The following is a 23,581-nucleotide window of genomic DNA, read 5'->3' as shown; positions in this document are numbered from 1 at the left end:
GTGGAGGATCTGAGGATCTCCACTAAACAGCTGGATTCACCCGGCAGAAATACATGTCATCTCATTACTATAACAAACAAGCATGAAAATAATGTTTGTGTGCAGCTGTGTGTGTGTGCGTGGCTGTGTGTGTGTGTGGCTGTGTGTGTGTGTGTGGCTGTGTGTGTGTGTAGCTGTGTGTGTGTGTGTGTGTGCTGTACATCAGCTGAGACACGTAGACAGAACATTCCTCAGCTTCTCTCGTGACAGCCTGATCCAGCCTTCAGCTGAAATCCCTGTCTGCACTCAGATGTGGCATTTAGAAATCATTATTTCTCTCTTTCACACACACACACACACACACACACACGCGCTCACACACACACACACACACACACTCCTGGCATTATCTTTGCTGGCTCCTTCATCCAGAAAGGCAGGAAGTTCCGTCTGTAAGGATGCACGCAGGGAGAGTGAATGTGTCTCAGAGCTTCCTCTCCGCAGCAGGAAGGACCGCTCAGGAGAAGAGGAAGGAAGCCCCCTTGTCTACCAGTCACCACGGCAGCAGCAGTCACCACGGCAGCAGCAGTCACCACGGCAGCAGCAGTCACCACGGCAGCAGCAGTCACCACGGCAGCAGCAGTCACCACGGCAGCAGCACACTGACCGGCACACAATGGCTCCCAGGAGAGGCTGCCCACAGCCCCCCCTCCCCTATCATAACTAACCACAACACTTCACAACGGGCAACCGTGTGGAGCCAGAAGCCATTCATCAACAGAACACGCTCCAAAGAAACTGTGCAGCTTAGCTCGGAGCCTCCCCTGCCAGCTGAGCAGGTCGGGGAGGAGGCCGTGCGCTGGTTCCAGGCTCACGTGCGTAGCCATCCGGATAACGTCGTCGACCCTTAACCACGACCTTCCTGGGAGAAGCCTGGCTGCGGCAGGTGGCAGACAGCTTGCAGTGGCAGAGACACAGCCGCTGTGTGATCCACTGTGACGGGACAGGAGCAGGGAGGGGGAGCAGGGAGCAGGTAGGGGGAGCAGGGAGGGGGAGCAGGTAGGGGGGAGCAGGCAGGGGGAGCAGGGAGGGAAGCAGGGAGCAGGTAGGGAGCCAGAGGGAGCAGGGAGGGGGAGCAGGCAGGGAGCCAGAGGGAGCAGGGAGCAGGCAGGGGGCCAGGGGACCAAGAGGCCTCTGGAAATGGCTTAAATTGGCGTCCGTGGAAGCAGTAATCCCCCACCATGCCAGTTGTACTACTACTACCACAGTGTGCTGTGATCCGGCTCCTCCCACGCAGCCCTGGACGCCTGATTGGATTGTTTAGGAGCGGGAAACATTTCTATTGGTCCCCGCCAGGCGCTGTTTGAAAGGCCGGACTTGGCCCTTTGTAAATGGTAATCTGTGGAAACGAAGCGAGGATGGATTTGCTTCAGTCAAATCTGCTTCCTTTTTCTGAGAAAAAGAGTTGGACTTCAGGGGGTGAACCAAAGCCATGAATGGCTTTGCAGATAAATAAAAAAAATCTAACACACCACTCTCACCCCCGCCCCACAGAGAGAAAGAGAGAGAGAGACACTGCAGAGGGTAGACAACCGTGACCATTTCTCAGGACCTCCCCAGGAGCCGTCTGGAGTCAGTGACAGCAAGTTCATCTCCGCTGCGCCCACACAGCCAGACCTGGCCCGGTGTCCTGTCTGTCCCCACGACCAGCCTCCTCTCTCTGTCCCACGACCAGCCTCCTCTCTCTGTCCCACGACCAGCCTCCTCTCTCTGTCCCACGACCAGCCTCCTCTCTCTGTCCCACGACCAGCCTCCTCTCTCTGTCCCACGACCAGCCTCCTCTCTCTGTCCCACGACCAGCCTCCTCTCTCTGTCCCACGACCAGCCTCCTCTCTCTGTCCCCAGGACCACAGCCCACTGCTGACCCTCCGACCAGCAGGCACAGCCTCTCATCTCTCTCTTTTCTCTCTCTTTGCTCTCTCTTCTCATTCATTATTCTGTCCTTCTCGAAAGAGAAAACACCTGCTTGCCGTGGGCTTCTGTTTGATGTTAACTCTCCTCTCTCCTCCTCTCTCCCTCTCCTTCACTTTATCTACCCCTCTGGCGCAGAACAACAGCCTGAAACAACAGATAACAATCAGACAGAGAAACTGTTCACAGCACCTCCCCACCCCCCTCTCCCTCTCTAGACTTCAGCCTGATTTCAACCATGATGAGATCAATAGTCCTGGTGGGAAATCCAATTATGGGGCAGACCACGACCAGCAGCAGAGCTGAATCTATAATTAGTTAATGGTGAGGCCGTTGGTACAGAGTGTGAAACAGGCAGCCACGTTCATTAACATCTTTAATTGAGGCCAAAGATCTGAAGCGTCACTAGACGTAAAGATCTCCTTTATGAACACCAATAGGTAAGAGAGACGGCCGTTAAAAGGTGCCATTCAGCCTCCACCTGCCTCCTGCCTCCTGCCTCCTGCCTCAGTAGAGAGGAGCAGGAGAGCTCAGGAGAGAGCAGGCTCTGTCCCCGGCCTCAGTAGAGAGGAGCAGGAGAGCTCAGGAGAGAGCAGGCTCTGTCCCCGGCCTCAGTAGAGAGGAGCAGGAGAGCTCAGGAGAGAACAGGCTCTGTCCCCGGCCTCCACACAGTTTAGGTGAATTATTCATGGGCCAGTTGTGCTAACTTGAAGGTATGCCATGAGGTCTGAGCAGGCAGCAGCAGCCCAGGGAGGCCCCAGACACATGTTTATTTGATGAGGAAGTGAAGGGCTGGGCGTCATTAGGAAGAGGGGGGGGGGGGGGTGTACACCCTCCGTGTTGGGAGGACGATGGCCGCCGGTGTGGACCACACACACACTTACTGACCCTGACTGTCCGCCTGCCTGTCTGTCTGTCTGTCTGTCTGTCTGTCTGCTTGTCCGCCGCCTGCCTGTCCGCCTGACTGTCTGTCTGCCTGTCTGTCTGTCTGCCTGTCTGTCTGCCTGTCCGCCTGCCTGTCCGCCTGCCTGTCTGCCTGTCCGCCTGCCTGTCCGCCGCCTGCCTGTCTGTCCGCCTGCCTGTCCGCCTGCCTGTCTGTCCGCCGCCTGTCTGTTTGTCCGTCTGCCTGTCTGTCCGCAGCCTGTCTGTCTGTCTGCCTGTCTGTCTCACACCAGACTGAGGGACGAGGCTGAACCAGGCCTTCTTCAGACGGAGATAAAAAGCCAGACAGCAGTTTGTTATTCTCCTGGTCTGCGTGGCAGTTTGCCCTTCAGGTAGAAGAGAAGGAACACTAAAATAGACTAGCAGACAGAGAGATCAGGGGGGCTGCTGAGATAATGAGACGGGAGATGATTAAGAGGGGAGTGAGGAGGCGCAGAGGGGAGGTGAGACACAACGTGTGTAAGAGAGGGTGTCAGAGAAACGGAGAGGGAGAGAGAGAGCATGAGAGAGAGAGAGAGAGAGAGAGAGAGAGAGAGAGAGAGAGAGAGAGAGAGAGAGAGAGAGCATGAGAGAGAGGGAGAGAGAGAGAGAGCATGAGAGGGAGAGAGAGAGAGAGCATGAGGAAACAAACAAGAGAATGGGAGGAGAGGGAAGAGAGGAAGGAGTGGAGGACCAGTGCACTCAGAGAGAGTAAAAAGGAGAGGTTGAGCGGAAACAGAGTGTGAGACGAGGAGAATGGAGAGGACAAAAGGGAGGGAGGAGGAAGAGGGAGGGGGAGGAGGAGGGAGGAGGAGGGGGAGGAGGAGGGCTTCCTCGGGGAGGAGCGCAGACCAAACACAAGACAAAAGGAGCCGGATAATGATTGGTTGTGGGGGTCACATGCTGAGCGCCAGGCTGCTGGGGACAAACTTTCCTCCCAGCATGCACCTCTGCCGTCAAGCAGCATCACGCTGAGAGCTTGAGCTACTGAGGGTTAACGCTGAGAGGCCGGACACACACACACACCCCCACACACACACACACACACAGTGCCCCAATGTCAACCGCCAACAGGTAAACACAATTACAGTCTCACATTGATGCTTGGCAAACATCCATGCCACATGAAGCTGTGAGTGAAAACGAGGGGGCCGTAAATCAGAGTGTGTGTGTGTACAGCACAAGCCATCAGCAAAGCTTCAAATGAACCCAGGACAAGGAGAGAACGGTTGATTATTCTCGCCTCATCAGCCATGAGGCCGGCCTCTACTCTGTCAGCCTCCTCCTCTGGTCCTGCTCACCAGCCCTCCATCACATGCAGGACCCACTGACACGTTATGTAGTCCTCAGCTGGACGGGAGGGAGGGAGAGGGGGAGAGAGAGAGAGAGAGAGAGAGAGGGAGAGGGAGAGGGAGAGAGAAAGTGAGTGAGTGAAAAATGGAGAGTGAAAAAGCGAGAGGGGGAAAAGCAGGCTGGTTCTTCCGGGGGGTTGACTGACACAGCTGTGTCCCTGTGAGGAGAGCGGTTGTTGGGGCAGGACTGGCTGCTGCGGTGGGGTCAATGAGGTCACCTGGCACAGTGGCAAGGAAACACTTGTGCACAATACCACTGCTGGAGAAGCTGCACCACTTCCCGTCCTAAACCTCTCTAGTCCCCCCCCCCACCCTCACAGTTGTGGTCTTCTACAGTATGACTCACAGTATGAGGAGGAAGCGCACGTATGACAGCTTCCTGTGCGTCACCAGCGCTCGTCTGCCAGAGATGGGAAACAGGAGACACGTTTCAGTCAAAGACAGGATCCGTCAGAGAGACCGACTGCAGGGGGGAACCCAGCACGCTCACTCCGAAGCTTCACAACGCGGATCCCTTGATCACAACAAGTCTCCGAGGACCACACTAACAGCAGGGTTTAGCTCTTCATTAAGACTCTGCATTCCTGTCTCCTCAGGGTCGTGTGCTGGGGTCATACCAGAGCGTTAACCAAGACAGGGGAGGAAGAACAGTGCTGTGGAACTCCCGAGTATCTGGATTGGATGATGTTGTTTTCAAGGCTTGTCTTTATAGCACCAAGCCCACCAGGAGACCTGTCTGAGCACGCTCAGAAGCCCTTCATTAAAGCTGGGCCGTGCCCACTCAGTCCCCCCACAATAAGCTCCTTGGTGCGTAACGCTGCTTCCTGGGGTGACGATAAGAATAGCCCTCCACAAGCCTGCCTCTCAGTTACCAAGCACCGAAACCCCTCATGTAGAGCGTGGAGCTCAGACATGACGTTTCCTCCAGGAACTGGGTTTTCTGGTGGGGTTGTTATTGTTTATGGTTCTGCAAGCTGCTTCAGGGCGCCTGGCTGACATCTCTCCGGCGGGTGGGATTATGAACTGTGAGCTGTCAGAACGCCCATAACCCTTCTTCCTCCTGCCCCTCCCACCCTCCTCCTGCTCCTCCCTCCCTCCCTCCTCTCTCCCTCCCTCCCTCCCTCCTCCTCCCTCCTCCTCCCTCCCTCCCTCCTCCTCCCTACCTCTTTCTGCTCCTCCCTCCCTCCTCCTCCTCCTCCCTCCATCCTCACACCTTCCTCCTCCTCCTCCTCCTCTTCCCTGGCGGAGGACGCTGAGACATGGCTAGTTCCTTCACATCTCTGTCTGCTGGCTGAGCAGGGATCACAACAACCCCAACCCAGCCCACTCTCTCCCCCTCCCTCCCTCCCTCCCCCCCTCCTTTACACTTCTTCCTCCTTCCCACACTCCCTTCACCTCCTCCCTTCTCCCTCCTCCTCCCTATTCCTCTCTCCTCCCCCACTCCCTCCCCCTCCTTCATCACACTCCCACTACCTCCCTCCTCCCATTGGTCAAAACCAAAATGGGCGGGGCTTGTCCTGGCACCATTGTGTCAGGGTGACTCAGTGTCAGTGATGGCTCTGCAGCAGGACGTCAGGGGAGCTGACGACCCCGTCAGAGCTGTGGGAGGCTGGCTGGGCGGACGGCTCACTAGCACCGAGCCCTTCGCCTTCCTGAGGCCAGACTGAGGCTCTCTCTGGGGGTTAGCTGAGAAGCTTCCCTCCCTCCTCATCCTCTCGATGGTGCTGTGTCATGATGGCGGTGGTAGCCGTTTGGCTAGCATCATGCTAACAATCAGGAAGTTATTCCAATTCCATGCACTTTGTATTAAAAATACAAACACATGTCTAACTGTGCTCTTTCACCTTCCTTTTCAGGAATGGGGGGGGGGGGAAACCGTGGTAGCAGAATTATTCACACATCATAAAACTGTTTTCAATATAGGACTGAGATTAGGAAATGTCTGAGGGGAATCTGTTGTGTTAGTGTTTCAGTCAAATGTGTCGACACAAAGGAGTTAGTCACTTAACGGGAATTTGAATCACAAAACCAAGTCCAGCGCTCAAACATGCATCAGAACGTCATTCTGAAGCACATCGACTGTCATGCAGACTGATGCCCCTGGGTGACTGCTGACCTGGTGTTATTAATGCAGCTGTGTCCACAACTTGACCTCTCCACCCCCACACTCTGACACCACCCATCACCCCCCACCCACACCCCGGGGGCCTTTTAATAAATCAACACTATTCTCCACGTCTCCGGGACGCGCTTCTGCCCCCTCCCTGATGAAATATTCATCATGTCCCCAGAGAGACGCGGGGCAACGTCTTCAATCACCCGCTGATTCCCTCCTCAGTTCTCCCATCACATCCTCGGCCTGCGATCACACTGCTGACACAAAGTTTGGGTGCGTGCCACCCAAATGTCACAAACATCTGCGATATCAGTTATGGCTGAACAGGCGTTCCTGTCCTCTCAGTCTCTCCAGCTGCTGAGGACCCAAAACGTTGCGACTGGAAGAGAGCGGCCATCTTGTTTGAGGAGGTTCCTCTCATCCCTAGCAGAGATCAATCAGAGGTCATTTAGAGGACACCGCAGTCTCTCTACAAGGATACAGTACTAATGCATGAAGCACCAGCAATCTGAATGATTTACTCACGCATTCCACGCCCTTGAAAATGCACGTGTATTCACCTTCATGTCATTCCTTACGAGCCGGCAGAAACTAAATCCGTACGTGTGTTGAGAGACAACAATCACTGCAGAAACGACCAATCAAATGGCAAACAGCTCCCTGGTAGGGAATATTTAATCACCCACGACCACGGCGTGACATGGTTGTGTGACGCCGCTGTTAACAGGCTTCACAACGACAGACAGTTGATCCTCATTTCCTCAAACGTGTCAGGATGATGAGGGAAGTTGGCGGGAAGGCATGCGGGTAAGTACTCAGTGGGGAAGCTTCTGAGATTACTGGAGACCAAGAGCGCTCTGTGCAGGAAGCAGCCCATTGTTTAGAAACATAGCCGCAATTTCCTTATGTTCCTCTTTTCACTGCGGTGAGACAAAGTGCTCTGGACTCAAGGTCAATCAGCAGGACTGGAACGCCTTATTAGAATGCATGGTACACACCCCCACACACACGCAGTTTGTGGCCCAGATGAATTACAGCAAATGAGACAACATCGAAGTGTGTCTTCATCTGACTAGCCTGTGTCACAGTCAACGGAAATGACTGTGGAGCAGAGCAACACCTTCCTTTAGCACACAGAAACCTTCCACCAAACCTCTGTGCTCGTCAGGATGCGGTTCACCATAAGGTGCGGGCCCCTAGGTGTCAAGTTTCCACTCTGCCTGTCGAGAACGACACAGATCACCAGGGGAGGGTGGGCAGGCTGGCATGAGAACATGGCAGGACCCCGCTCTGAGACGTGTGGCTCAGTCCTTGTGGTGGATGTTGGTTGTGCTGATGAGGGAGGGCCGGAGGGTTACCCTGAGTCCACTACAGGATGTTAATAGATCTGGGGTAGAACTGCCTCACACTCACCTCAGCCACTCTAGACTGTGGGTACCTGACGGAGCGCATGCTGTGCCCTTGCTAGGCTGTCCTGCTGCTTCTCCACTCTGAACCTCAGGCTGTCCTGCCTGCCTGACACACTCTCATGCATACTTCATGTCCAGGTGAAGTCATGACAGAGCCTGGGTGGGTAGGATGCTAGGGTAGAGGGGTAAGATGGTAGGGTAGAAGGGTAAGATGATAGGGTAGAAGGGTAAGATGATAGGGTAGAGGGGTAGGATGCTAGGGTAGAGGGGTAGGATGATAGGGTAGAAGGGTAGGATGATAGGGTTGAAGGGTAGGATGCTAGGGTAGAGGGGTAGGATGCTAGGGTAGAGGGGTAGGACGATAGGGTAGAAGGGTAGGGTGATAGGTTAGAAGGGTAGGATGATAGGGTTGAAGGGTAGGATGATAGGTTAGAAGGGTAGGATGATAGGGTAGAAGGGTAAGATGATAGGGTAGAAGGGTAAGATGATAGGGTAGAAGGGTAGGATGATAGGGTTGAAGGGTAGGATGCTATGGTAGAGGGGTAGGATGATAGGGTAGAAGGGTAAGATGATAGGGTAGAAGGGTAAGATGATAGGGTAGAAGGGTAAGATGATAGGGTAGAAGGGTAAGATGATAGGTTAGAAGGGTAGGATGATAGGGTAGAAAGGTAAGATGATAGGGTAGAAGGGTAAGATTAAAGGGTAGAAGGGTAAGATGATAGGGTAGAAGGGTAAGATGATAGGGTAGAAGGGTAAGATGATAGGGTAGAAGGGTAAGATGATAGGGTAGAAGGGTAAGATGATAGGGTAGAAGGGTAAGATGATAGGGTAGAAGGGTAAGATGATAGGGTAGTATGCTAGGGCAGAGGGGTAGTGTGCACTAGTTCTGCGTCAGCAGCAGTGAGAGCAGACAGACAGGCAGGCAGACAGACAGACAGACAGGCAGGCAGACAGACAGACGACCCTTCATCACACACCAGCGGAGCAGTCTGTCACTTTAGCCTCGTTGCTAGGTTACCACATTCCCGAGCCGCTAGTTCCTCTGGGCCGACACTCTGCCGGCGAGGAGGAGGCGACGCAGAGCCAATCACCAGTGAGGACGAGCCACTAGGGACGCTTGGGTGCTGTGTGTGTGTGTGTGGGTGCTGTGTGTGTGTGTGTGAGTACGTGGGCATGTGTGTGTGTGTTGATGTCCTTGTCTGTGAGTCAGGATGTGTGGGTATGATCTCGCTTCCGACGCGTGTCATCTGCTCAGCCTCTAGAAGAAGACATGGTCCAGCTGTGTGTCCTCAGGCGCCCTGTGCTGGGGCCACTCAGACAGGAGCCCAGGCCAGCCTGTGTCCTCAGGCAGCCTGTGCTGGGGCCACTCAGACAGGAGCCCAGGCCAGAGAGAGCTGAGAGGCAGACTGCTCTGCTTTGACGCCACTGCAGCTCCCACACACTGGATCCTGCTCTGATTAGGGAGGATTATTTTAGACCGCTTGTTTTGTGTCTTCACAGGCTTAGTCAGTGAGTGTTCGGCGGTGTGAGTAAATGTATGCGTGTGCATATATTGTATATGTGGTGTCCTGTCCCGTGTGTGCTGGAATGAACCTGGGATTTAATACTCTGACACAGAGAGGAAGTTATAAACCCAGCATCATCTATTTTGTTAGAGGACAACTTCTGATGAGGTCAGGTCTGTTAACTACCAGAAAATACAAACTTGTCTTTGTTATTTACAGCTCAAACCTAGAGTCAAAAGTATTATTCTCAGATACCGGATGCTGCAAAAAACCCTGACACCGCACCTACCACGTTATGAAAGTATGAGAGATGACTCCAGTCTGTTCTGTGTTGGACAGGCAGGTTTACTTCCTATCCTTCTGTGCTAACAACCTTCTAGCAGGCCTGTGGCAAGGCAGGTGGGACCAATTAAGACCAATCCACAGATGTCTGAGTGTGTTTAAGTACCACAGTACAACTTTTATAATGTCACAACAGCGGCGAAAACAGCTTCTGGTCGACTAAATACGTTTGAGATTTCCTCTAATGGAGGAATCATGAAATAAGGGCATTCAGAACATAAATAAAGCTTCACAAAGACGATCTTGAGCTGTTAAGACCAGCACACAGATGTACGTTAGAGAGGCTCCGGATTAACATCCATGTCAGACTCGGCGGCATGTGGCGAAAAAATTTGCTTTTAATTTCCCCCTCTGTCCAGATTGTCCAGTATGGAGCCTGGAACTAAAACGGCACGCAGAGTTAAAAGGCGACCTCAAGGACCTCTTCACCAGCTCCAGTCCCTGCTGAGCTTAAGCACTACCACGTGGTCACGCAACAGCCACTCTGAAGGCAAGCTGTGCCCACTTAGCATCAGCAGCTCTGCCAGGAGCATTCACACAGTACAGAGTCCTGCTCACTGCTCATACCCATCCACTAAATGGCCATTCATGTCATGTGAAATGCTGGTATTCCGTATGGATTTACTAAAAACCAGCTTAGATCCCAGTGAGGTCATTTTAAGGAACACAACAGGAAGTGAGGCACACAGTTACCGATTTCGAAAATGATGTGGAAACGAATTCCTTCTTCGAAACTACCAAAGTCACAGTTAAGTAAAAAAAATGAATTATTCAGAATGTCCAGGCTCCCTTACATGATTGTGAAATGATTTGGTCACTGTCTCAGTCAACCAGACACCAGCCTGGGTGAAGGAGCCTGGATGAAGGAGCCTGGGTGAAGGAGCCTGGGTGCAGCAGCCTGGATGGAGCAGCAGCCTGGGTGTCGGAGCAGTGGGTCTGAACCAACCCAAACATGTGGCAGACTTGCTCTGTCTGTAAACCATAACAGAGACAGAGACAGCTGCCTGCAGCTAAAAGCAACACGCACAACTTCAAAGGGCCTCTACTTGTGTTTTAGCACCAGCCCCGGTTCCAAATCTCCCCCCCCCCCTCCCCCACACCCCGCCCCTTCAAAAGGAGGGAACAGAACTCTAAATCAAGCTGAAGACGATGTAAATCAGTGACCAGCATCAACACCCCAGCGAGGGTCTATGTGGGGCCAGATTGTGGGTTAGAACGACCAACGTGAGCGGTGAATAGGCTCCAGCTCTGGGGATGGGGGGGGATTCACGGTCTGCCTGGAGGCCTCCTGCTTTTGTGTGGAGGGGACGGCCATCTTGACTGGGTGGGTGAAGATTAGGCTCATTTGCAACCTGGACGTGTTTCCATGCAGGGGTGTCAGGGCTGGCAGCAGGCTCCGGAGAAAGAGGCCTTTGTCACCGAGCGTCCAGCCATGCCCAGCATTACCCCCCTCCATGGGGGAAGCTGCTAGACAGCGTGGTCTGAACTAAGGCCTTCCCTGCTCCTCTGACAATATACCTGTCACGCTTCTCATCCAGAGACAGCACTAAGTCTCGGCGCTCCCGTGAGAGAAGACAGCTGCCATTGTCCCTCGTCTCAGATTCATGCATTGCTGCCCTTTTTCACGTCGGCCAATAAAAGTCAGCGCAGAGTGACGCACGTTCTGTTTGTTAGGGCCATATGGCAGCTTGTAGCTGCTGCTCTCATGCATAGACATAAGTTACCCTGCCCGAGTGAGCTGGCTCCCCGTAGCAGAGAGCCTTTCAGAGGCTGCTATACTCCTGAGGGTTGGTTATCGGCGCTATAGAGGGGGATGGGTGGATGGCAGGGGAGCCTGGGTAAGTTCTGGTGGAGTCAGCAAGACAGGGTGGGGGTCATGGTAACATCGACATATGGGAGCCCCCTCTCTGTCCTCACACGAGAAGACGTGTCACATCCTGTAGCACAGCTAACATCACAGCCACGCACCCAAGCCACCGCCAAACAGCCACGGCTCATAAACTCCATTCCCTGGAACTTCCTGAGTCAAACAAACATCAGGATCCAGAGACAACAAGGTCGCGCTGCATAAACGACGGCGTCTCCTCTGAGCAAAACATCCACGCAGCACACGTGTGCCCCATCATCATGCCCGTCTGCCTCCTCCCAGGAGGAGCACCTAGGGTGAAGTGAGCCCAGGATCAGGACGGGCACCCAAGTGAGCCAGAGATCATTACGACTCGGCTCCTCTGCTTCTCTCCTCAAACTGGGAGTTCTTGTAGCCCACGTCCCTCTTTCATCAGGCGAGGGAGGAGCAGAGGAGGAAAGAGGCCTTCTCGCTAGGCAGGAGGTCTGGCTTCCATCATTCCCCACCAGGCAGCCCCCTCTCCTACTTCTCTCTCTCTCTCCTTTCTTTCTTCCTCTCTTCTCCACCCACTGTTTGCCTGGAGGTGAGAACACCATGTGCTGCAAGGCACAGAGCAGTAGGGCTGTGTGTGTGTGTGTGTGAAGACATCACTGATGAGGGATAATACTAAGCTGCAGAGACACGCAAGGTGGAGAATTTGACATTTTCAGTTCCTCGTTGGTGCTTCTCATTGGCTAAGGTGTCACGCTCCACAGACAGCTGTGGCCTGTACTCGTGGGGTGACTGAGCTGTCGCGTGGGGAAGCAGAGAGGAAACAGGTAGTCAGGCTGGCTGACCGGGGGCGTTAGCGAGGGCGGAGGGAGCTCAGAAGGTTAAGAAAGACAGACACAAGGTCTGAGGTTACTCTGTCCCTCCTCATACCGGCTGCAGCTCCCCCTCACCTGGAGCCCAGCGATTGGTTGTCGCAAAAGAGAGCAGTGTCTTCGCCTGTAAACTCCTAATTGAAAAACATCCTGTATTCTACAGAGATACCGCATCCAGCACCTCATCGCTTATGTCCGCTGTGACAAATAGCTTCATTAGGAGGGCAGGGAGACAGAACAGGGTATGGGAAGAATGCCAACAGATGTGTTTATATATATAGTGCAGCGAAAACAGGTTGGTTAGCTTCAAGCAAACACAGCGCAGATATGATCGTGCAGCAACATCAGAATCCCACTCACCCACAGGCTGAACAAGACTTCCTCTGACATTTGAGAAAGTAGTTCAAAGCCCTACACAATCTCCGCTATTACAGAGTGTGTAAGAGAGGGAGAGAGAACACTTGTTCCTGAGTGTTCAGTTTAGCTCATGGAGCATGAATAAATGCAACATTCCAGGAAAATGGGAGAGTTCTTGACATTAAACAACTCGTGGAATCAGTCAGTCATTTTCAAGTCTTATCCTCCACTATATCTCCCACGCACACACAAGCTAACTGTGTGTGTTGTTCCACTGACAGAGCGACAGAGCGACAGAGGGGGGGGAGGTCTTGGTGCGTGGAGAACCTCACCACCACGGAGCTCAGAATCTCTCCGAGGCGCGATGACTAACCTGCCGTTCTGCACCACCTCGCGGACACGCTCTCCCTCCCCCTCGAGTCAGCGGAAACTCTCACAGGGACTACCCGCCTCGCCGCGGTCCTGCTGCTTCAGGTAGGAGCAATCAGAGCTAGCGCCGCGGCTAACTACAAGCCTGTCTGGTGTGATGTGCCGAATGAGTCAGGAGAGACCACAGAGGAGAGCGGAGGGCTAGCTGTGTGTAATGCTGCATAATGTATGCGCAGGCGATGAATGCTGACTACCAGGCTGTCTCCAGATTCCTGGATGAAGCGCTTGTGTGCACTAACCCGTTTCCACTGTCACTGTTGAGGAATTTTGACTTTGAGGGGGGGGGGGGGGGGAATCTCATTTTCCATTTAAAGACGTGTCCTACAGTTCTCCGCCAGCGGTTTCCATTAAAGCTCCCCTTTTGTCCACAGGACAGGCTGTGACGCATCTCTTCAGTAGGAGGGAGCTGCTGTCTCTGACAGGGCCAGGCATGGAGCGCTCTCCCTCACGCTCACAACAACACTGGAGCTGAAGAGAGGCACTGTGCTGCACAGCAGCAGGAGGGTGGGGAGAGAGGGTGCTGTAGCCGGGGTGGGGAGCAGGAGACAGCCTGCAGAGCAGGGGGGAGAGGGTGCTGTGGCCGGGCTGGGGAGCAGGAGAGAGACTGCAGAGCAGGGAGGAGAGAGGGTGCTGTAGCCAGGCTGGGGAGCAGGAGAGAGACTGCAGAGCAGGGAGGAGAGAGGGCTGTGTGCTGTAATCTGGAGCCACTCTGAGCCCAGCATGCGACGACAGGAATTACGATCAAAAGCAAACATGTTTTTAACCTAAAGAAATTTGCTGCGAATGTAGGAAAAAAAGGGTCAACTGAAGGAATGAGCGTGAGAGAACCGCAGGATGAGGAGGGAGAGAGGCCTGCCCTGTGCTGAGGGAGGGGAGGAGGGAGAGAGGCCTGCCCTGTGCTGAGGGAGGGGGAGGAGGGAGAGAGGCCTGCCCTGTGCTGAGGGAGGGGGAGGAGGGAGAGAGGCCTGCCCTGTGCTGAGGGAGGGGAGGAGGGAGAGAGGCCTGCCCTGTGCTGAGGGAGGGGAGGAGGGAGAGAGGCCTGCCCTGTGCTGAGGGGGGGGGACCGTAGACGAACCCGACGGGCGGGTTGTAGGCTGAACTCTGGTTGTGAGGAGAGGATTCAAAACAGAAGGGATTGTGTTTTTGGAGGGGGAGGGGGGGTCCCCCTGGTGTTTGATCACACACAACTACATACCTAAACAAGCTCCTTATCATCCAGCTGACATATCAGAATGATACTGGTGTTCCCAATGAAGACACACATCATTAGGCAGTATTTCAAATTGAATACACCATTGGGTCTATATATTTAGAGTAGGGGAATGTACTCTGAAATCTAGAAGGATCTTGGCACATGTCTAGCATCTATACAGGTGTAAGCAGTATGTTACGCACAGCAGGAACCTCTATAGCGCAGCTTCAACCTGTGGTGGCCAGCTGTGTGTGTGTGTGTGTGCGTGTACCTCTGGTCTTCAGCGTATCTGGATCTTTATATGCTCCACATTGCTTTATGCACCGCGAAAACAGAGGGCCTGTAGGAAAAAAGAAACATTTAATTATTCATCGAATCGTTCAATAAAACATGCATCTGAACTACGCGCAATGTCCAATGACGTCATTTTCGCTTCACTACGAAGACAAAAATGTGGGCCTGGGTGTTCTCCATCCTCCCAGACTCTCCAGAGAGAACGCCCTTGGAGCCAGTGACAGGCAGCATTCTTTAAACGGCGACCTCGATACTAGTCTGTTAGTAAACAACAGAGTACAGTGCAGACTGTAAGGTGCCAGCTTGGATCCAAACCCTGCGCGGTGGCCTCATTTCCGTCATTTCTGTTCTGTCTAACACTTCCCTGCTGTACCAGTCAGAGCGGGGGCTCTCCAGTCTGACAGAGCAGAGAAGAGGTGGAACAAGTAGGACTGGAATGACCATTTCTCAACCAACACTTGGAAGGAATCGTCTTAAAAGATGTGGAATACACTGTTGTCCATGCTTACTGGCCCTTGGCAGAAAATACTGATTTTTGTAGCAAGGTAATCCAACATAATCAATTGAGCATATAGGTGTTCCGACCCCAGATGATCTCACCCCAGAGACCAGAGAATGACCGATAATGCTTAGACACACACACACACACAGAACTTCAAACGACGCACACTGTACACACCTCTAAAAACACTGCCAAAACTTTCCGACCAAGACTAATGGTCAACAGCCGACTCATTGTTGTTCCCACAGGGACAGTGTTTAGCTCCATGGCACATTTACAAACTGCACTTTATCTACAACAGGCTCTCTGTTCCCAGTGCCAAATCTTGTACTTGTAAGCCATTAGCCAAACCTTTAAAGCAGAGCTCTGCTAATGCAATCTGATGCGGCCAAACCAACTGTTACACAGTGACAACTCTCACTTCCTGTGCTGCATATGGCTCGGAATGACTTGTCTGTTGCTGCTGCTGGCTGCTGCTGCTGCTGCTGTTGGTGGTGGTGGTGTGGTTGCTGTCTGTTACATGGTCTCAAACACTCATTCTCACACATTTTAACTGAGGTTCATGGATCCCCTCATGGATTTCAGCTTTTTCTATTAGTAACCAGATTTAGAAGTGGAGTAGAACTATATTTAGGCCCGAGTTCTGTGTAAATGGGTAGAGAGAAGAACTACAGTACTGCTATATGATTACCTCAGCCTCTCAGGGGGGCACAGAAGGGCAAAAGAGAGAGAAGGAGAGAGGGACAGAGAGAGAGAGAGAGAGAGAGAGAGAGTGAGAGAGAGGAGAGAGAGGGGAAAGAGGGACAGAGAGAGAGGAGAGAGAGAGAGAGAGAGAGAGAGGAGAAAGAGACAGAGAGGAGAGAGGGACAGAGAGAGAGGGACAGAGAGAGAGAGAGAGAGAGAGAGAGAGAGAGAGAGAGAGAGAGAGAGAGAGAGAGAGAGAGAGAGGGAGAGAGAGCAGGGGCACAGGGGCAGTCATCGGGGCTGACAGCACCCCTTCTCCTTCAGGAGTGTCTTCACCCCATTGTTCCCTGCTGTCGCTCCTTCAGGGATGACATCATCTAGTGGAGCCTGTCCCAGGTGGATGACATCATCTAGTGGAGCCTGTCCCAGGTGGATGACATCATCTAGTGTTGCCTGTCCCAGGTCTTCTGTCAGCACAGAGACTTTTGGGAGGTTTCTTAAAAAGATGGATTAGTCTACGGCCTATGGACTAGGCCAGCCATTACCAACCTTTTCCGCTTTGCGGCCCACTTGCATGGCTCACATGTAACCAACGCAACTGCTAGATACCGGAAGTTGTATACCTGGCTTGTTCAATATGAGGAAGTGATGCGTGCATAGTGAATTGAATTGGACGTATGCAATTTAACATATGTTTTCTACAGGGAATTTGAGCAATAAATTAAGACCATTCTACATTCTTTTAATAAGAAAGCTGTTAAAACAATCAATGTGTGTGCATCTTTATATTTGTATAATCTATTATTTCTTGTACCTCCAAGCATATGTTATCTTTAAACATAGTGTCACTGGTGTCATCCAGTATATCATGCAGTAGTATTCATTCTGGCAGACCCCATCAACCCAGCCTGACTTTTTTCAGTTGAGGGTTTGTATGGCTATTCTTGTATGGCATGTGGATGAAACTGAAAAAGATTCCCTAACCCTTTCTCCAAAACAACCGAGCTGTGTTCCCTACAAGAGCAAAACGTGATTTTCAACCATCATCTTTCTGGTAAATTACCACTTAGCTAAATCTGGCGCTTATTTTTGTTTCTATTTTATGGCCCTCTCTTTATATTCTCTCTCTCTTTATCTCTCTCTCTGTATCTCTCTCTCAAGACAGCCCAGAGCAGGGTTCAGTAGAGTGAACTACAGTATGAATACAAAATACATTACAGTAGAGTAGTGTGGAGTAAGAATAGGCCTCCAACAGAACAGAGCAAGAGAGCTGGCTGTCTTTTCATCCTCTGCAGCTCCCATCCAGCATGATGGCACCGAGGCTGCAGGCAGGGAAAAGTCATTCAGCCACACATAGATCACATGACCAGCAGTGCACAACAAGCCCTAGTCATTCTCCTGCCATTTGTACACTGTGCCAAATGTCTGGCCCACTGGCCTGGCCGCACGAAGCCAGCCTGGTACACTGCATAGATGGATCTCCGCGCACTGGCTGCTGGGGATGCAGCTAACCCTGGGGTCTGGTAAGGCCCTCACTCAAGCTTCACATACTTAACTCAGACCGGACAAGGAAACGTGTTCCCTCAGCCATGGTGAGGTCATACCACAGTTACCCTCTGAGGAAATAGGGCACTCTGCCATTTCAATAATGGCAGCACAGACTTGCCAATTAAGTGACTTTGTTTCTAGATTTAGCGAATTTTCACCTTCACCTTCACCCTCAGATTTGCTGACAGTGAAGAACAGTCCGTTCCCGGCCTGCTGACACATTCAAAACACAGCTTCTCTGCCACTCAGCCCGGTGATTAGAAAGCTGGAAATTAACATCAGCAATGGTTTAAGGCCCCTTTGACGCATAAGAGTCCTGCACGTCAATACAGCTCTCTCCCTCGGCGAAGCGGCTGCTCTGTAATGGGGCACACAGAGGGCCCGAGCCAGACTTGGCGTGCCAGCCAGGAGCAGGCCCACGCCAGCATGAGCAATCGTCTCCTTTGTCAGCCACCAGCAGCTGCATCAGCACTGCAGAGCCAGGCAGCAGCAGAGTCGAGGGAGAGGGCTGGGACAGAGCACTCAGGAGGGACACTGTACACTGTCAGCTGGCTAGCTCACAAGCGGGGCTGCTTTGGGCTTGTGCCAGGCTCGGCTCCAGAATGAATCGGATGAGGGGGGGTTGGTTTCCATAAGGGGCTTTTTTGTATATGGCTCTCTTATAGAAACGTATAGATCAAATAATTGGGGGCAGGGGGGTAGCATTCCATGTGGGGGGCATCCACCCTCCATGCCCCCCTCGGAGACGACTCTGACTTGTACCTGCTCTGTTTATCAAGACATCCACCGTGCGTGTTTGAGGTGAGGCGGGAAAAGTTACACAGCTGCTTGGGTTTGAATCGTTCACTGCTCGTCGTGAGCTGGTGCTGAGAACGCGGGCTGTAAGGGGAGTGTGGAATGTCAGTGTCACTATGGTACGAGTCCACAATGAAATTCATAGAAATTCATCAAAAGAAATAACTTCTTTGCAATGCAGATGAACAGTGTGTCGCGTGTGACAGCACTGGCTTGGAGCACAGGGCACCTATTGTTGATACAGAAATGCTGTCTTTGTTTAACACATGTTTATGTATGACATAGAAAACTGACAGAAAATCCACAGTATTAAATATGCATGAAAGCTCTGCGGGTCATAAACATACCGCTCGTATCGCTCTGAAAACAAAAAAACACTTGACATCAATGCACCTACCAGCAGAGCAACATATCATTAATAAATTACATTAATAAAAAACATTCTTCCTATGGTACTTCCTAATTTGGGGACTGTGAAGTAACATGCAAAACATACTGTGTCCTAACTATAATATCATACCACATTTCACAGTTGTTTTGGTTTGGTATTTACCTTTTCACAAAAAAACCCTCCTTAGTTTATCTGTTCTCTCAAATGCACTGCTCTTTCCAAACAACGTGACAGATATCTGTTTTGTTGTTCAAACTGCAGAACCTAATATGGTGGAAACCTGTCCCAAGCACATTGCTGCTCTACCACGGGTGCAGTGGTTAGAACGTTTGAGTTGGTGGTTGAAGAGGCCCTGTAGGCCCATTGATTCAGTTATAAAATCTTAAATATAGTCTTGCCTGTCAAAATCGAAGGACGATCAAGGTAGCATTAAACCTCTGAATGCAGGGTTGTATTAAAGATGAAAGGTGCAGAGCGGCAGAGATTAAATGTGGAGGCGAGGGCTTAAAAATAGAAAACCTTGTGAAACATTTGGGGGAAGCCTAGTTGTTAAATCTCCAACTGAACGATTCTCGCCAGAGACAGGCGGTTTTTCCTGTTCATTTAACCCCTCATTTCAGTGACCCCAAGTGACCACTTTATCTATATTTTAGATTGTAGATAAAAGTATCAACAAGACCAAAGACTGGTTCCTGATGGAGTCAGACATAGGCTAACATCTCAGAGGATATACACTGTACTTTCACTCAATTTATTTGTCAAACTATTTTGATCTTAGACATATTCAAAGTAACCTTTAAACTGATGTGGCGTGGCAGTTAAAACCATACAGGACGATAAAACACAAAGACACACTCAGACACTTGCTGGTGAAACACAGGTGAGAGTGCTTGGATCATAACCGGGACTGTGTGATGCCATCTGTGTAATGTGATTTCTCTGCCTCTAGGGACTTGGTGCCACGGTTCCAGATGACAGTTCCAGCTAATTTAATTTAATCAAAAAATATTCCCAATACCAAATGATCTATCTCTATAGGCCTGGGCCTACCTCAGTTTTGACGAGGCTTCAGAAAAGAGTATCTGTTTTACGCATCATTTCATTCTGCGATGCAACGGCACAGTGAGTGGCATGTGTGCAAAAGACCAATGTCTTGCTATCACACTTTTGCACGATACAGGAATGTGCACAATGCTACTATGAAACTCTCTGACTGTCTTGTGACGTGGTTTCTGGGAATACACTCTGCACTGCTATGAAGGTGCTGGAGGAGATCACAGGATCTCTCTGACTCTCATATGTTAGTAGTTGTCCCCAATGGCGTCCCCATGCTAGGCATTCACCTATGTGAGTCTGCTACTACGTTAGCTACCACAAACTGCACCCAAACTATCAACACAGGCACACATTTGGTGTCTTCATTAGATGGATGGCACAAAGGGAAGAATTGTTGTGGTGACGTGTGTGTGTGTGTGTGTGCATGTGTGTGTGTGTGTGTGTGTGTGTGTGTGTGTGTGAGCATGTGTGTGTGTGTGTCTGAGTGTGCGTGTGTGTCTGTGTGTGTGTGTGTGTGTCTGTGCGCTACAGTGGACATGATGTGCAGCTGGGTGCCAAGAAGTGGCTGACAGCCCCTAAGTCACATGACAGGCAGCGGCCTGTGACATCAGCACTGGACTCAGCAGAAGTCATGGGTCTCTCCCGATGATGCCGCTGCTGTCGTCAGCGGGAGAAGTGAGACCATGTGGGGACTAACACTAACCCTCAAACTGATCACCTACTGTAGACAAACACAATCCACCAAACCATGGTTCAAGAGTAATTAAACAATGTAAGCCCAACTCCATCAACAGGATGTGATACTGAACACTTGATGATTACTTCATAGCCTTTTCATCTATGTGTAAGTGTGTGTGTGTGTGTGGAGAGTTGAGCAGACCAGACTGCCAAGCTGTCTCAGGGTAAACAACAGAGGGGATGAGGAGGGTGGTTTGGCTGCTCTGCTCTACAGAGAGGAGGGTTGAGCACCTCTCTGGCTGCTGGGGTGACATGCTGTCCTGGACAGGCAGACGGGCTTCACACTGGGGTCAGGTGCCAAGTGGCAAAATGACTGACACAGGACTTTGCATGCCTCATCTAAATTGGCCAGGGTTAAGAGAGCTTTCATCGGCTGCCTGCTCAAGTTCATTATGAAAGCAGCAGCGTGCGCTTCAGAAGAGTGCAGAGCTACTGTACAAGGACAACAGCTTCTTTATTTATGTAAATACAGTGTTATAACTTGCAAATTAGAGAAGATACAGGACTTATTTTCTGTTCTTTTAGAAAAGCCTACATTCTGTTTGTCTTTTAAGACTTTCAATGAAAAAGACAATCACATTTTGTTTTAAATATAGGGTGCTTATTATTCAGTATCCCGATGCTTGCTGTGGTTTAAAATATTACTTTTGTGCATCCTGCAAAGACTCCCAAAGCAGCTTGAAGACATCTTCAGCTGCAAAACAAACAATACAGTGGTAAACTATTCATAACTGACATATGAACTGCTGTCAATAAGTCGTAATGTAAAAATAAGTTGTACTGTAAGCAGCATTTCCAAACACTGGCACTGGTCAACAACCCAACTGAAATAGAAAATAGCTGTACGTCTGAAACCTCACGGTTTCAAAAATAAAACTGGGTTCGGTACCTCACTGATAATTACTCCCCGACTAAAACCCACTACACATTTAAAGCAGGATATGCAGGATGTGAAGAACTTATCTTGAAAAGGAAACTCACACTACAGAGACAAGACCGTATTATAGGTCTCTCTACCACTTCCACCGGAACAGATAACTTTCAGACACAAATATTTGTGCAAAAGCTATTTATGATTTACACATTAAGTGTTTACGAACACATCAAGAGCATATTCAAACATGTATCACGCATGTCACAGCCACTACTAATTACAAGCAGTAATGGGGTGAGCAAAGAGGCTGTATGGACTGAACATATCCAGAGGAAGCAACTCCATTTCAGTTGAGATTATTTAGAAATTAAGTCTAATATTATTTGGAGGGATGCTGGGGTCAACCATACAACAGACCCCAATTATTAGAAGAAAGTGGAAGGCAATTTCACAACAGAGGGTTTAAATAATGTAGCATTATGTTTATAATGAAGAAGAAGACTTTGATGAAAGCTCCATATCATTTTAATAATTCCATTATTTCCTATTAGTTCCTAGTTTCTGGAAGAGTCATAAATCTGGCAGGAACTATGTTGGTCAAAAATAAACACATGCACAGCTGACAACTTGGAATGTATGTCCAACAGAAGCTTGTATTCCAGTCTGAATGAATCATGTCTGAAGATGAACTTACAGGAAACATGTTTACAATTGTTAACCGGCTATCTTGGTGCTCAATTCCACCACAAACTCGAGTCAAAGTGACATTGTGCCCTTCATCGAAGACATTTGATTGATATTGGTGGGGACAACATTAGGCAAGCAAGTAACCAAATTCGCTACTGATTTCCATGCTGTGCTGAGTCTATAGGTTGTATTAGGGATGTACAGTCAACAGATTTCTCACTTGCCTACTGGCCCATATACCGATCCTATCATCCTGTGCTGCTCTTCATACATGTTAAAGAAATGAGCGAATCTGAATATCAACTCGAAAACTAAAATGTGGGTCATTACAAACCTAATGACCCAAGAGCCCACAGACGAATGGAAATATAAGAATCCGCATGCAGTTTTATGAGCTAGGTAGTCATTTAAAATCAAAGTCATTTGTTTGCTTTCTTAATAAGAGTCTCAATGAAGTAGGAAAATGGAACTTACACAGTCTCAGACGTCTAATTAACCGGAGGTCTATATTCCATTGCCGTTGTAAATGATAGTCTTTTCTTCTAGTTTTTGTCTTTATCGTAGTGTAGCCTGTGCGATCTGCTTGCTGCCCAGTTTGCTGTAGCCGCTGTGTGATGGCGTTAGCCTTGCAGGGCCACAATGAAACTATAACGGGATTTTTACGGAGATTGACAGGACTACAAGCCAATAGACGGAGACTATGTGAGGAGGGCGAGACGAAAGATTGTAAACAGGTTTGGTGTGTCACTGGGCTATGTATTTAAGTCTTAAAGAGTGAAATCAAATTTTGGAGCGAATACATCTAAATCTCAAACACACTTAGCATATAATCTGAGGATAAATAGATGAATAAAGGTAGGAAAAATAAGAAGAAAGAATAACCGGTTAAATTTAGCCGATCTAGAGTTGCATGAGTAAATGTGTTGATTTAATAATTATTTACACTAGAAATTGTTTGCTATAATGAAGCCGTACAGTAAATTAATTGAGCAAAACAATAGTTGATGTAATTCGGATAATTGCTTTGGAGCGCCACCTGCTGTACAATAGCTGTAACGTGCAGTATATTAACCAGAGATGGGAAGTAACAAAGCACAAATAGCCTACTTCATTACTTGAAAATGATACAGATCATTTTCATGATACTGTACTACAGTACTTCACTTCCCTATTCATTTTTCTGACAACTTCAAATACGTTTTTTTTGTCATTTTGTATTTCATTTTTTCAAAAACCTTTTTAAAAACTTGTATTTAAAAATATATTTTTAAACACGTTTCAAAAGGTTGAAAAAGCTTGCATAAAAAAATCAATAAAAGACCCCCAAAAAGTTTGCGTCTTCTACTGTGCCATTTTGTACTCTGCTCTGCTTTAATATATTCAGTTTTAGGCTTCTCTGTTCTCCTCTCCTCCTCTCTCAGCTATCAAGCCAACTCAAACCCAGATAACTGCAGCCACACTCTTAACATAACAGCAGGAATACCATGTGGAGCAGTCTCCGTGATGTCATGGGCTTGTCTGGTTCATTTCCACTCCTCCAAAAATGTAATTTCCAAATATCTGGGCTCTGACAAAACATCAGACCACAGATTAACACAACTATTAAAACACCAGGCTGTCCCTGCGTCTGGCCCCTCCCGCTCAGGGGTCAGAGGTCAGGGGGGTGGGCTTGTGCAGCTGTTTTCTCAGGGGTCCACGGAGGTGCAGTCTAATTGAAATGCCAGTTGTTG

At 50.0% G+C, this 23,581-nt stretch overlaps 1 long non-coding RNA gene across 2 annotated transcripts; it reads right to left on the bottom strand.

Moving 5' to 3' along the window:
* Positions 1-1,103: 1,103 nt before the first annotated feature.
* Positions 1,104-22,494, bottom strand: LOC124469232. Of its 2 annotated transcripts, none has more exons than XR_006956268.1 (3): positions 22,326-22,494; positions 14,554-14,622; positions 1,104-1,378 (listed from the first exon to the last, which is right to left on the bottom strand). It is a non-coding gene; the product is annotated as an uncharacterized LOC124469232 (long non-coding RNA). The 2 variants fall into 2 exon arrangements; XR_006956267.1 differs by lacking the exon at positions 1,104-1,378 and adding an exon at positions 10,549-10,567.
* Between the last annotated feature and the right edge of the window lie 1,087 nt (positions 22,495-23,581).

This window comes from Hypomesus transpacificus, chromosome 6 (genome assembly GCF_021917145.1).
Source record: "Hypomesus transpacificus isolate Combined female chromosome 6, fHypTra1, whole genome shotgun sequence".
Lineage (NCBI taxonomy): Eukaryota > Metazoa > Chordata > Actinopteri > Osmeriformes > Osmeridae > Hypomesus > Hypomesus transpacificus.
Note: the sequence above shows the minus strand (reverse complement) of the source record. Positions and strands in the feature narration are given on the sequence as shown.